The sequence below is a fragment of the Nicotiana tabacum genome, chromosome 8 (assembly GCF_000715075.1).
Source record: "Nicotiana tabacum cultivar K326 chromosome 8, ASM71507v2, whole genome shotgun sequence".
Lineage (NCBI taxonomy): Eukaryota > Viridiplantae > Streptophyta > Magnoliopsida > Solanales > Solanaceae > Nicotiana > Nicotiana tabacum.
In genome coordinates, this window is record NC_134087.1 from 130,454,735 (window position 1) to 130,468,497 (window position 13,763).

Here is a 13,763-nt window from a genome sequence, read left to right on the forward strand (position 1 = left end):
GTCGGCATGCAACTCTAGCAAACATGAAAGTTAAACAATACTGATTCAATAAGAAAGAGGCAAGTCTTGAACAATCAAGATGAACACAAACACATAGAATCAATGTAAGTTTAGGCTAAGAAACTCAGTAGAAACACATCGAGGCAAGATAGTCACGAGAGATCATAGAAACTAAAACGAGAACCGGTCAGTCATGCTAATACACAGAACCAAACGAAGAACCCTAAAAATTAGGGCTTTCAGCATAGATGAGTTAAGATGTAGTAGACTCATAGAATCAGTCAAAATATGTAATAAATAGAAGTTTAAACACAAAGAATCAGTTAGACAAGGTTTTAAAAAGAAGTTCTGAAAACCCTAGTTTTAGAAGAAGATGAAAAACACTTGAAATCACACGATTCTTGTAAAGAACCTCAAGGATAGTGTAAATCATTCAAGAAAAAAAAGTGTAGAGATGAAGAAACCTGTCTAGAATCCCAAGGATCGTAGTAAATATAGAATGATTTCGCTTGAAATCACATTGGAATAGCTAGGAACAGGCAGGAGATGAACCCTAGATGCAAGTCGGCATGGCCTTGGGCCCTCGAGGACCTTAGAGAAGGCAAGAATGGCATGAGAGAAGCCATTGGAGGCGTAAAAGACGATGAGAGGTCACCGGAGATGGGAGGTTGGCATTTGAAGATTAGGGTTAGGTTGAGAGTGTTTTGAGAGCAGAGGGGATTTTAGGGCGGCGGGTGCATAGAAAATGATTAGGGTTGGGGGTCGTTTGGAATTAAAAAAGGTAAGTTTTAACGAGGGCCGTTAATCTTTTAGATCAACAGCCATGATCTGGTGGGGTCTTGGGTCAGGTAGGTGTATTTAGGGCCTGGGTCGGGTAATTTGATTTGAAATTCGGCTGGGGTATTGGGTTTAATTGAGGCTGAAATTGAAATACAATTTGGCTAAGTTTTAAATAGCCAATTTAACCCTATATAATTTATAATAAATAAAAAATGATTTATAAAAAATAATTTCATGTACTAAAATGATTTAAAATAGCTATTTAATATTTTAAAAATATAGAAGATCATTTTATGCATATAAATATAATTATGCATTAATAGGGCTAGTATTGCAAAATATATGCAAATTATCTTAAAAAATTCAAATGCAATTATAAAAAAATGCACTAAAAATATTTTAATAATGTTTTGGCATAAATACAGAATTTAGATGGTTAAATCACCACAAAATAATTTGAAGGATAATTATTGGAGATTTTATGAGTAAAAAGGGAGGAAATAAATCAATTTGAAGCCTTTAAAATTATAGAAAAAATTATAAAAAAGCTTATGCACACTTATATATGCATATATGCTATTATAAAAGTACTTATATATTTTTAAAATATATAGAGAAAAATTGGGTATCAACAACCACATTCGCGACCCTTTGGGGATATTTTGATTCTCGGATAGAACCATGGAAGAGTAGCTTGTCGACTTCAGCGCTGACAACCTCATTTATTGTGGAATTGAACTTTCTCCTCATCTGTCGCACCAGCGGATATAGCGAGTCGATGTTCAGCTTATGCGTAGCGATGTCTTTCGAAATTCCCGGCATATCTGAATGGGAGAAGGCAAACAGGTCGACATTGTTAGTTAAAAATTTATGAAATATACCTGGTTCTAAGAGATTGTGTCCGATATAGGCCTTTTTTATGCTATCGTTGTTGTCTAGTTGGACGGGGTCGAGATCATCTATGGTCGACTCGGCGGCCTCTACGATGTCAGGATCTTTGACAACGTCTGTTTGTGCGTCAGGTTTGGTTCCCGGTATTGTTAATTGCTATGCTTCCACTTTTGATCCCTCTAGTTGTAGGGTGTGTGCGCAATCCTGCGCAATGTGATAACATTCTTGTGCGGTGCGTTGTTCGCCCCGTATGCTGAATATTCCCCATGGAGTAAGGAACTTAATTACCTGATATAGACTTGACGGGATGGCTCACATGGCGTGTATCTATGGTCGCCCTATGATGGCGTTGTTGGCTGTGTCTTGGTCCATGATGTTAAACGTTGTTTCCAGGGTGACTCCTTCGGCTAGAACGAGTAGCACTATTTCTCCAGAAGTTCGCTCGACTGCATTATTAATACTCGTTAGCATTATGCAACGCTGTATTATTTTATCTTTGAGCCCCATATGTACGAGGACTCGAGGATGGATAATACACGTGCCGCTTCCGTCGTCCACCATTATTCTTTTCACATCAGTATCTGCAACACGTAAAGTAATAACTAGAGCATCATAGTGAGGGAAAGGCAAACCATCGGTATCCAACTTATCGAAGACGATACTATCTTTGAGGTCATCATACCATTCGTGAGTGATTGACCATTTGAGTTTGTGTGTAGTAGTGAATTTCACATGGATTACTGTCCTGTCACCTCCACTGATGATCATTTGTATGGTGCAAGCGGGAGAGGGCAGTTTTGGAGGTCCCTGGGGTTGCTCGCGTCCACGGGCAAAATTGGCTCACCCTCGGTCGCTCATGAGTTCTCTCAGGTCTCCCTGATTTAGCATTCTCACCACCTCCTGCTGCAAACCTATGCAATCCTCGGTTTTATGACCCCATTCCTGGTGAAATTCACAGAGGGCATTTGATTTCTGAGTACTTGGATCGGACTTCATCTTCTGTGGCCATTGTACCTTCGTGCCGAGCTTCTCTAGCGCGCACACTATTTCTGAAGGAGAAACATAAAAATTGTGAATAGATAAGAGTGGAGGCATACCTCTTTCGTTTTGCGGTGTCGTGGTATGTCGAGAAGGGCCATCCAGGTGCCGCGGGGGTGTGGGATGGTTGTTCTGATGTAGGGCTGATGTCTCTTTCGATCGAGATGGGGGCCCAGCTGGTCCCTTCGACCGTCATTGCGTCGATGTTTCCTTGCTTCTGCTTGAACTGATGACAGCCATTGGAACGGGCCATTGAGATCATCCTCGTCGGCTCTCACCTCAGCGCAATAGGCATTGTGAATTTCTTCCCAAGTGGTGGGAGGGTATTTCATGAGTCTATTTACCAGCTTTCTGGTTGCTCTCGACCCGTTTCTACTAAATCCGTTCTGGAAGGTTGCTACCGCCTTCCCTTCTGATACATTCGGTAGGCTCATTCTCACCGAGTTAAAACGGGCTAGGAAGTCCCTGAGTCCTTCGCTAGGTGTCTACCTAATGGCGAATATGTAATTTACCCTAGCTTGCGCCTTTTTAGCCCCTACATGGGTGGTGACAAACTTGTCCGCCATCTCTTCGAACATTGCTATTGACCGTGCCAGCAGTTGTGGGTACCAGGTTAGGGCTCCCCCTGTTAGGGTTTCACCAAACCTTTTCAATAGCATTGATGGTACTTGTTCTCTCGAAAGATCGTTACCTCTTACCGCTGTGACATAGTGAACGATATGATCTTCTGGGTCTATAGTACCATTGTATACTTCAGGTACAATGTCATTTTGAAGGTTTTAGAAATGGCGTGGGGGTCTGCTTCTTCATTGTATGGTTGTTCGATGAATCGACCAACGTCCCGTTTTGGTAATAACTTTGGGGCGCCTGATATCTTATCAACCCTTTCTTGATGCTCCTTCATCTGGTCACAGAGCGCCTTATTTTCATTTTCCATTTCCTCCACTTTCTTTAGAATGGCTCTGAGTGCGCCACTACCTACATCAACAATAGTGTGAGTGTTACCAGTTCGGGGGGCGCCTTGCTCGCCGGTGTCTGTTGTGATTTCTACGTGCGCAGCGTCCCTGTTCTCCCTTTGGGTGGGTTTATCGAGTATGTTGTTTAGAGTGCTTGTTAGCCATTCTTCCAGTAGCCTTTTTACCACTGGTGGTGCTTCTTCCTTTTTTGCGCGAAGCAGTAATGCTTTCGTGGGGGGAGGTGAAGCATTTCGCCTAGGCATGACGCTTGGCATCATGTTCTCATTGTCTTCCCTATCATCTTCATTGATAGTGTTCAAGATGTTGGTAGTCACACCTGCTATCATTTTCAACCTCACATCTCTTTTCCCTGCCATTGTTAGTTGGTGCAAACGAAGAAGAGTTGTGTCCCCTTTTTCTTTATGATCTAGTAAGAACTACAATTTCAACTAAAGATCACCCCACAGATGACGCCAAATTGTTTGACCAAAAAGTGTCGAACCTTATGATTAAATCAATTAATAATGAGAAGAGGGGTGAACTTAGTTAAAATAATAAAATCTAGATCATATGATAAATGATGTAGGTAATATGAAAGACGTTATCTAATATGTTGAGCCAATTAGGTGCTCATGAATCCTACAATATCAATGTGCAATGAATATAGATAAATATGGCTAACGTAATATAAGGAAGTTATTCCTCAATTATTGTGATCTTTTGGGAAGCCTTTTCCCCTGACAATAGTGTAGAAAAGAAGGAGGTATCAGATGGTTGAGGATTTCTCGGATCTTGTCAGTCTAGAACAATAATGTATGCTTTGAGTGATGCAATCAATGAATCAGGCCACTCTTGTACATTCTTTCAGATAAATCTTTTACAAAGTGTTCTTTTGTATCTTTTTCCGGACCCCCCTTTTCTTTACTAACTCTTCCTATTTATAAGGGACAATCTACCATGAAACCCTAAAAAGTACAACATAAAAATATTCGAAAAACATATTCTTACTATCTCCTACTAAGTTTACACTACCGTTGACATCTTATCTCGGCTGACCGCTCTTGGTCGTCGTCCTCCTTCACGACGACCATCAGAGGTTGCATCACGATAACCTCGTTCCTCGTCATATTCGGTAACTATCGTAGTTTCCAAATTTGGACCCATACACTGATATCAGCAGTAATACAAATACAGAAAGTTGCATATTTGACAACCTGTGAAGTGTGAAGCATGAACTACAAATCCAAGAGAAACCATTAAGTAAAATATGGGAAAATTTTGTGCTATATTTTATGGAACTGACAAAGATGGGTGTTGTGCATGGTTTATTTGGATGATTTGCACTAGTGGCCGCTTCTAAGGCTATTGTTAATTTGTTTGTTTTAAAGTTAACCCCTATTTGCAAAGTATTTAAACATCACCACGACTTAAATATTAGTGCAAATATAACCACTTTAGATTTGAGCGGTATAAATAACCCGTATTGTACTCAACTATTATAGGATAATAAGAACCACGAAAATATAAGACAATAACATAACATTTATCAAAAAAATACGAGTCGTTAATCCACCTAATCTCAATTTCTATCACGTAATAACCTATTGATGATGATTGTTTGACCAAAAAGTGTTAAGCTTTTTGTTAAACTAATTGATAAGAATATAGAGGATAAATCTTAGCCAAGAATAATTAATTATTCTAGATTAAACATCAAAGCATATTGAATAGGAGAATAAGATATAGTCAAACTCATGAATTTTTAATATTTATAGAAGATACCAAATATAAATAATAAGCTTACATTCGTCATGTATTGTCCCGCAATACATGAAAATAAAGGAGGGACAAAGGGAAAATCATTGAAAGTTGCAAGATCTATCTTTTTTGGTTCAAGAAGAATGATTAAAAAGATTTGTCGCCTTGATCTGTAACTCTTCATGTTTTTCTCTTATATCGTTCTCTGGTTCTTCTCCCTTTTCTACCCTCGGAAGGAGTCCCCTCTTTCTTGTTCTCTTCCTCCTATTTATATAGCAATTATATCCTTTTATCCAACGGTTCTTAACCAGAGGGCCTTAGTCTATTCATTGTGCATTGGGTCATCCCTCTTAAATGTCATGACATATGCCTCGCCATACGATCTTTTAGATAGTTTGATCTCAGGAACGACCGAGATACTCATTGTTATGATGTCTTATGAATACGACCATGGCTTAGTCGACCCCTCATCATTCCTTTTAATGCTGATCCAAGTGTGTTCGACCCATACAGTTAGTCCCTCCGCCTATTGAGGTCGCCTCTTGGCATGCTCGATGGGCAGACTTTGTTGATTCAAAAATTGGAAAAATCTGAACGCTTCATGTGAGGGGCGAGAACCTCATGATGAGGTACTGATGTGAGACTTCGAGAATTGCGTTAGAATGTTACATCAGTTCAAGATGGGGCCGTCACGTCAGTTCAGTATGTCATCAATATTCCTCATGCGTCATTATGGTGCATGTTTTCTAGGTATTGTGTCGTTTCTCATGCTCTTTCTGTTTCTTAACTGGCGGCTCTTGGTTTTCCCGCTTATGTCATTTATATCCCTATAAATAGGGGGGAGACTCTCATTTGAATGTTACTCTTTTCAATCGTTTAAGAAAGAACCCAAATTTTCTCATCCTTCTTTAATCTCTCATACTTTCGCTTTTGCTAGGATTCACTGCGACCATTGTATTTTTCCTTCATCATTTTCATTTCTTTCGATCAAAGAAAACAAATGGCTAGTGCTTCTTCGTGCTATGATAAAGATGTAGGTGCTCCGATGCTGGAAAATGACATATCCCTACTCGAAGAGGGAGTGGAAGTGGTGGAAGACGAGGGGTTTCCGATGGTGGATGAGGTGGTTCCCCACCCGGGAAGGCGAGGACTAATTTTAAAAGCCCTGCTGGAGATGAACTGAAGCCCGTTCCTTCCACGATGCATGCTGCAGTGATCACGATGTTCAAAGCCAAATGGGGGATCCCCAATCACATTGAAATGGTGCCAGCAGAGAAGGACATAGTGCATTTACACCGCCTAGGCTACTGCACGTTTTACGCGTATCCCTTTATCATCGGGTACATGCTTCCCCTCCTTTCCATGGTGGTTTATTTCTACCATTTTTATGAGGTGTTCCCAGCTCAACTCTCTCCGTATGTGTATAAGCTTTTCCTCATGCTCCTCAAGTACGTGGAGCTGGCTGGCCGAGGAATTTCTCTGGGGCACATGCTTCATCTCTTTGACCCCATTTTCTTTGGGGTACAATGATTCATATGTGTCGAGGGACCAAGAGTTTGGTGGTGAAGATGGATGGCAAGACCAAACACCGCTTCTAGGAAAACTACTTCTATGTCTAGACAAAGTATGTTGTATCGAACCCAGCGGGGTTTCCTAAGATGTGGAATTTCGCTCGTAAGTTTTCCTTTCTGTTTTCTTTGTGCAATTTTTCTTAAGTCTGTTGTCGGTCTTCTCCCTTTAACGACTTTGTTGAGAGTTTGTTATGGTTTTTATAGCCGAGATACTACCTCCTCCGCTAGTCACTGATATCCGCAAGTGGGTGAGCGCAATTCTCCCCCACACGATGGGGATTCGTGAATGAGCGTCTTTCCATGAGAAGTTTGGACACAAGCCTCTTATAGGTGAGTTCGCTCATTGTGCTTTTGCTTTGCTCTCTTCTCCGTAGTTCCTTTAACCTTGTCGTTATATGATCGATTCCCTTCTTACTGTCAGGTCAGCGAATAATGATAAGGACGAGGGCTCCTGCGCTCGTATTTCGTCAATCGGCCCCTCAGCCCAGCCTGCTCCAAAAGTTTGTCGGACCGTGCCCGCGGCCGAGACCTTACTCTTAGAGGTTTCTCCTCAACTGGAGACTCCGATCCCTGCAGTCCGTTCAACGGGTAAATCTTCCCACGTCGGTATTGGAGAGACCTTGTTGAAGAGATGAAGGGTAGTGTTGGAAGGGTATTTATAAGCTGAAACTCCTTCAAGGGGCGACCTCATTTCGATGACACCCGAGATCGGCGGGTGGTGCTAGCCCGGATACGGAGGCGAAGCCCATTGCAAGCGCTCAAGAGGCTATCGTGACGGAGGGACGGAGTTCTGAAGCTGCTGTTGTTGTTCCGAGCAGGCCATCGCCATCTCGACTGAACCGCATCCCTTCTTCGGCCAATGAGAGGGGGAAAGGCATCGTGGTTGAGGATTATGAGTTCGAATCTGACATCGACCCTGAGGACATGAGGATGTTCAAGGAGGGATTTACCCGAACTATAGTGAGGGCGGAAGGCCCTTCCTGAATACTCGAGATTACGTTGGATATCAACCTGTTGTGAGACACAGTCAATTTTGTGCCACAATTCGATCTTCTATGCTCTTAATTAACAAATCTCTTCAAGAGGTCAACAATTCTGGGCTATCACGCCGTGTGTCCGCGATGGCCTTAAGGGTGAGTTCCTTTTTGTTTTCTTCGTTTTGTGACCTTTGTTTTTACAATGATTCTTTCTTCTCTCTCTTTTTGTTTTTAGACTTACATGCTAGAGATCGAGAGTTCTCGTAGGGTCGAGACGTGAGCCGAGATTTTTCTAAAAATGGCCGATAAGTATTGGCGATATCGCAAGATGCCAAGAGATGTACGAGAAGCTCAGAGCGGGCGCTAGTACCCATTCCGTCAGGGAGGAGTTGGAGAAAAGAGATGCGGAACTGATGCGGTCTATCCGCAGATGCAGTGAGCTTGATGAGCTGTTTCAAGCCAAGGATGAAGAGCTTGAGGTCGGTAAATGGGTTGCCGCGGAGTGCGAGGAACTTCAGGAGAAGGTGCTATCTTTACGAGATGAGCTTGAGCAAAATTCTACTAGGGTTGACACTCTGAGTGCAGAATGGACGAGGAAGGTGGCCGAGATGGAGAGAGCCGAGGATGATCTAGTGTCGACTTTGGCGAGGGAGGTGATGCTAGAGGACACTATCGATGTCCTCAAGTCTGAGGGAGGTGCGGGTCGAGGAGAATATTGGTGAAATTGATCAGGAAGCTTCGAGCTTGGGAGACCGAGTCACAGCTCTTGAGGCCGAGAAGGCGTAACTGTTGGCTCAGACCGAATCTGCCTCTGTTGTTGTCCCCTGCTGCTTGTATGAGTTATGGGTCCATGCCGAGGCCCAGCGAGATATATACAAGGGTTTGTGGGGGCGGGGAGTATTCCTGAGGCCGCCTTTGAAAATGCTCGGGCGAAGGCACGCGAGGCTCGTATTTCTTGCAGCTACGACCCTATGACACCAGAGGCTGGTGAGGGCGTTGAGGTTGAAGACGGACCTTTTGATGATGAGGATAATGGGGAGAACGATGGTGGAGATGACGCCGAGTGAAACTCTATTGTAGCTTTGTACTTAATTTTTTGGTTCTTTTGTTGTTTATTTTTACCTTTTTCTTGAGGTCCTATTTCGGCCTTTTGTAAGGTACGGCTATTGCGCACGTATATTTGAATAAAATAGTTGCTTCGCCTTCGTTTATGTATCTCTTGACTTTCTTTCTCCTCCCCCCCTTTTTGTTGTTTTTTTGGGGAAAAGGATCTTCTGATTTCTCCATGATGAGTCCCTGATCCTTTAATTGAGAATTTGATAAGGGCGAATCTAGTTTGCTTGATCCGAGCAAGGTTGGATCTCGTTATGAGCTCGGATGCAGTCATTTTAGATCTGTGAGTTCGAGCGAGGTTAACTTCCGATTTGCCATCTTGGGCCGAGTCAACCTTGATTTGTATATTTGAACGATGTCGAATTCAGAATTGCAAACTTAGGCAAAGTCAGTTCTGACTTGTATATTAGAGCGAGGTGGAATTCAGAATTGCAAATATAGGCGAAGTCAGTTCTGACTTGTATATTCGAGCGAGGTCGAATTTAGATTCACATATTTGGGCAAAGTGCCTTTCGCACGATGAGTTTAGCAATGGCGGGGGGCGAGCTTGTGTAGGGTCAAACTGTGACCCGTTATGGGTTCGATGGGATCAAACTTTGATCTGATTTGGGTGAGCGAATTTTCACTTCTTCTTGGCAATGGCCGACGACCGTAAGGGTGTGAATTCGAGCTGGATCGACATATAATCCGCTCGGTGATGGCCGATGGCCGTGATGGTGTTAATTTGAACGAGGTCGAATCATAACCCATTTGGCAATGACCTGATGGCCGTGAGGGTGTTAATTCGAGCAAGGTCAAAACGTAACCCATTTGGCGATGACCTGATGGCCGTGAGGGTGTTAATTCGAGCGAGGTTGAAACGTAACCCGTTTGGCGATGACATGATGGTTGTGATGGTGTTAATTCGAGAGAGGTCGAAACGTAACCCATTTGGCGATGGCCTAATGGCCATGATGATGTTAATTCGAGCGAGGTTGAATTGTAACCGGTTTGGCGATGGCGCGGGTTTGCTTGTTGCATTATTCTTATTGGAGAATCATCGCTCATTGCTGTATTGTTTGTGTGCGTTGGGGAGAGTCCCGATTTGTTTGATTTTGTTTTCATTGGAGAGTACTGCGCATCGAGATGAGTCCCGATTTGTTTAATTTTGTTTTCATTAAAGAACGTTATGCGTCGTTGCAGTGTGTATGTTCCATGGGCCCACCGCTTAGTCCCAACTCATGGAGAATCTTTTTATAGTACCGGCTTATTTTGAGCCATTTGTTTGTTGCTTGCAGTACGATGTGGTGTGGAGGACTTGGCTTGGTGCGTTCGGTGGCGTTCGTTCCTTGTTTTCGTACCTGTGAGAATACTTGTATTCCTTGTGTTTGAATACAAAGGGAAAATCGGTAAGTTAGATCCAAATGAAGCTTCTTGTTACCTTGACCTGATAAGTCGGCGAAAGGGGAGGGGCACCGTACGACGACTCATTCTGTCCGGTACTCGAATGACGGTTTCAGATTTGGCAGCCCCATGTTTTGGCTTCACCGTTGATCGTGTCCAGGCTTCTTATGGGCTGATCTTACCCTACGTGTTGGGATCTCGAGCTCGAGTCCCAGTTTGACCCCGTATGACGTGCACAGACAATAAGGAGGACGTGATATACCCTGTACATAAATTACAATTGTGCACACAGATACAAAAGTAGAGCAAGATAAGTCGGTTATTTTAAAGAATCATACAGTAGGCTGTTGTCCCTTCCTAAGAGGTGGAAGTATAGATCAACGTATAATGTTAACACGACACGTAGGATTGTATGCATGCTAAGCGCGTAGTGACCGCAATCACACTTTGAGTACCCACACGATGATCCGACCCCGTCGCTACAGGCGAAGCGTGGATTTTGCTTAGACATCAGGCCTAATTTCGATTTTATGTAGGGCTCTGACCTAGATTGGTTTGGTTATCTCGAGAGCTTATCTATCCCTTTTTCGAGTTGGTGTTTATACTGAGATGGTGAGGATGTGACAGTCGGGGAGTGATACTTTGACTAGTTTTAGATCTAGAGAAAACTAAAATATTGGCTAAGAAATCTCCATAGACGGCGCCAAATTGTTTGACCAAAAAGTGTTACCCTTTTTGTTAAACTAATTGATAAGAATATAGAAGATAAATCTTAGCCAAGAATAATTAATTCTAGATTAAACATCAAAGCATATTGAATAGAATAATAAGATATAGTCAAACTCATGAACTTTCAATATTTATAAAAGATACCAAATATAAATAATAAGCTTACATTTGTCATGTATTGTCCCACAATACATGAAAATAAAGGAAGGACAAAGGGAAAGTCATTGAAAGTTGCAAGATCTATCTTTTTTGCTTCAAGAAGAATGATTACAAAGATTTGTCGCCTAGATCTGTAACTCTTCATGTTTTTCTCTTATCTCGTTCTCTAGTTCTTCTCCTTTTTCTTCCCCCGAAGGGAGTCCCCTCTTTCTTGTTCTCTTCCTCCTATTTATATAGCAATTATATCGTTTTATCCAACGGTTCTTAACTAGAGGGCCTTAGTATGTTCATTATGCGTTGGGTCGTCCCCGTTAAATGTGATGACATATGCCTCGCCATATGATCTTTTAGATAGTTTGATCTCAGGAACGACCGAGATATTCGTCATTATGATGTCTTATTAATACGACCATGGCTCAGTCGACTCCTCGCCATTCCTTTTAGGCTGAACCACGCGTGGTCAAATTTTGACCCATATAATGACTTGCTTCCATTATTTTTGTTTTATCTCTTGTTTCCATAAGCATTCTACGGAAATTGGATAATACCTTGCGACATAGAGTAGGAGTGACTGTGATGCTTATTGTGAACAAAAGAATATATTAATGGACTGAGGATTTGTCCATAGAAACTTGGAGCTGAAGAACGTAAATTCAAATTCCATATCTCAATATTCAGGCAATTGTCCAGAAGTTCCGTTCAATGGCAGTCCAACGACAGTTCATGAGCAAATTGGCTAAACATAGAAAACTGTGATTTTGTTATAAATAGCACCTTTAAAAGTGACTAACTGATAGTATCATTTTTACATTTATTCATCAAGTTGGCAATACCTCGGCAGGTACTTGAAGTTTCAGGTTTTATAACCTGACGTTTCCTTAATTATGTGACCGTAAAGGTATGGTAAGAGGTGGATTTTAAAACATGCGTCCGTCCTCATAAATTATTCTAAGAGGTGGCCTAGCCGACCAAAATAATAAGTTGGAATAACCATATTTGTAGATTAAAAAAAGCATAAAAGAGTGTAGATTGCAAGATTCCAAAGACAAACCTAGCAAGGGAAGAAGCTCTTTCCACTCCTAAGTTTTCAGCCGCTGGACCTAAAGCTTATGCATATACGTTATACGTTTTCATACAAATTAACCTAAATAGTCCTCTACTTAATTGTTAAAACTAAAAATAACTGATGAATATACAATATATGTATAATCCCCCCCCACAATATATATATGCATAATCAATTTATATCAATGTATACTTGCTAAAAAAAGTAGACAATGAATCTAACCGGCTATTTGTATAAAGATCCTGTTTCATATAGATGTATAGGGTAAAAATTTTTTATATTAAATGATCGAATAGTAGCGATACATGTGGAATCGAAGTCAGATAGAAAGCAAAACAAGTAACAACTTGTACCGGAAACAACAACTGTAATTGGCATCGGATAGACCCCAAAGGGAGCATGACGAACGTAAGAAGATCGAATATTTTCCATTGGATAACATTCAATGAAGAATATTTCATGACATTAAATGGGGAGCCATTGCAGAGAATATTTGCATTCCTGGCCTGCCGTTATATATTCATCAATGACCTTTTTATTGTCATTTAAGAGGGGCTTGATCCTAGGATCTTGTTTCTCTAGGTATGACTATAAATAGTAGGCTGAACAACCATTGTAACCCACAAAATTCTTGGCAAAACTTATGCTATATTCCATACTCAAGCTTAATAAAATAACTTTATTTGCTCTTAACATTGCTCTTATTTCTGTCCTCGGAGGCATTGCTCTCAGAGCCAAGCTTGTTATTTCCTTTGATTTTAACCGCCAAGTCTTAATTTTTATTCTTGTTAATTTATCATTTTTGGATCAAATTAGTTCGTTATCTATAAAACACATAACAAATTTAACTGTACCATTTTACGAGTAAATAGTTTAGCGCCCACCGTGGGTCATAAACAGTTGCATAATTGAGTTGATCCTTGCGTTTGTTACTAACTTGTTTGATTATTTCTTCTTTAGTAAGACATTGAAAAAGGTAGCTAATGATGTTAACATCGTACAAATCAGACCGCTCAAAGAGTTGATAACAATATCCCGAGGGGTGAGGTCGACTTCAAGGAGCCGGGGGGACCAGTAGCGGATCCGGTAATGATAACGGTACTGATCCCTTCAAACCGAGCTCATGAGATTCACGAGGGAGATGAAAGAATGAATGTCACGCCTGAATGGATCAGATTCTGGGCGCACCACCAGTTTTAAAGGGCCCGAATTTCAAAAACATATACTCAGTTGCTGTTTAAATCGAGCACAACACCGAAGTTAATCCCGAAGAGGTTCAACATGCCGGACATAACAAAGTACGATGGGACTTCGGACCCTCAGGAGCACATCACAACTTATA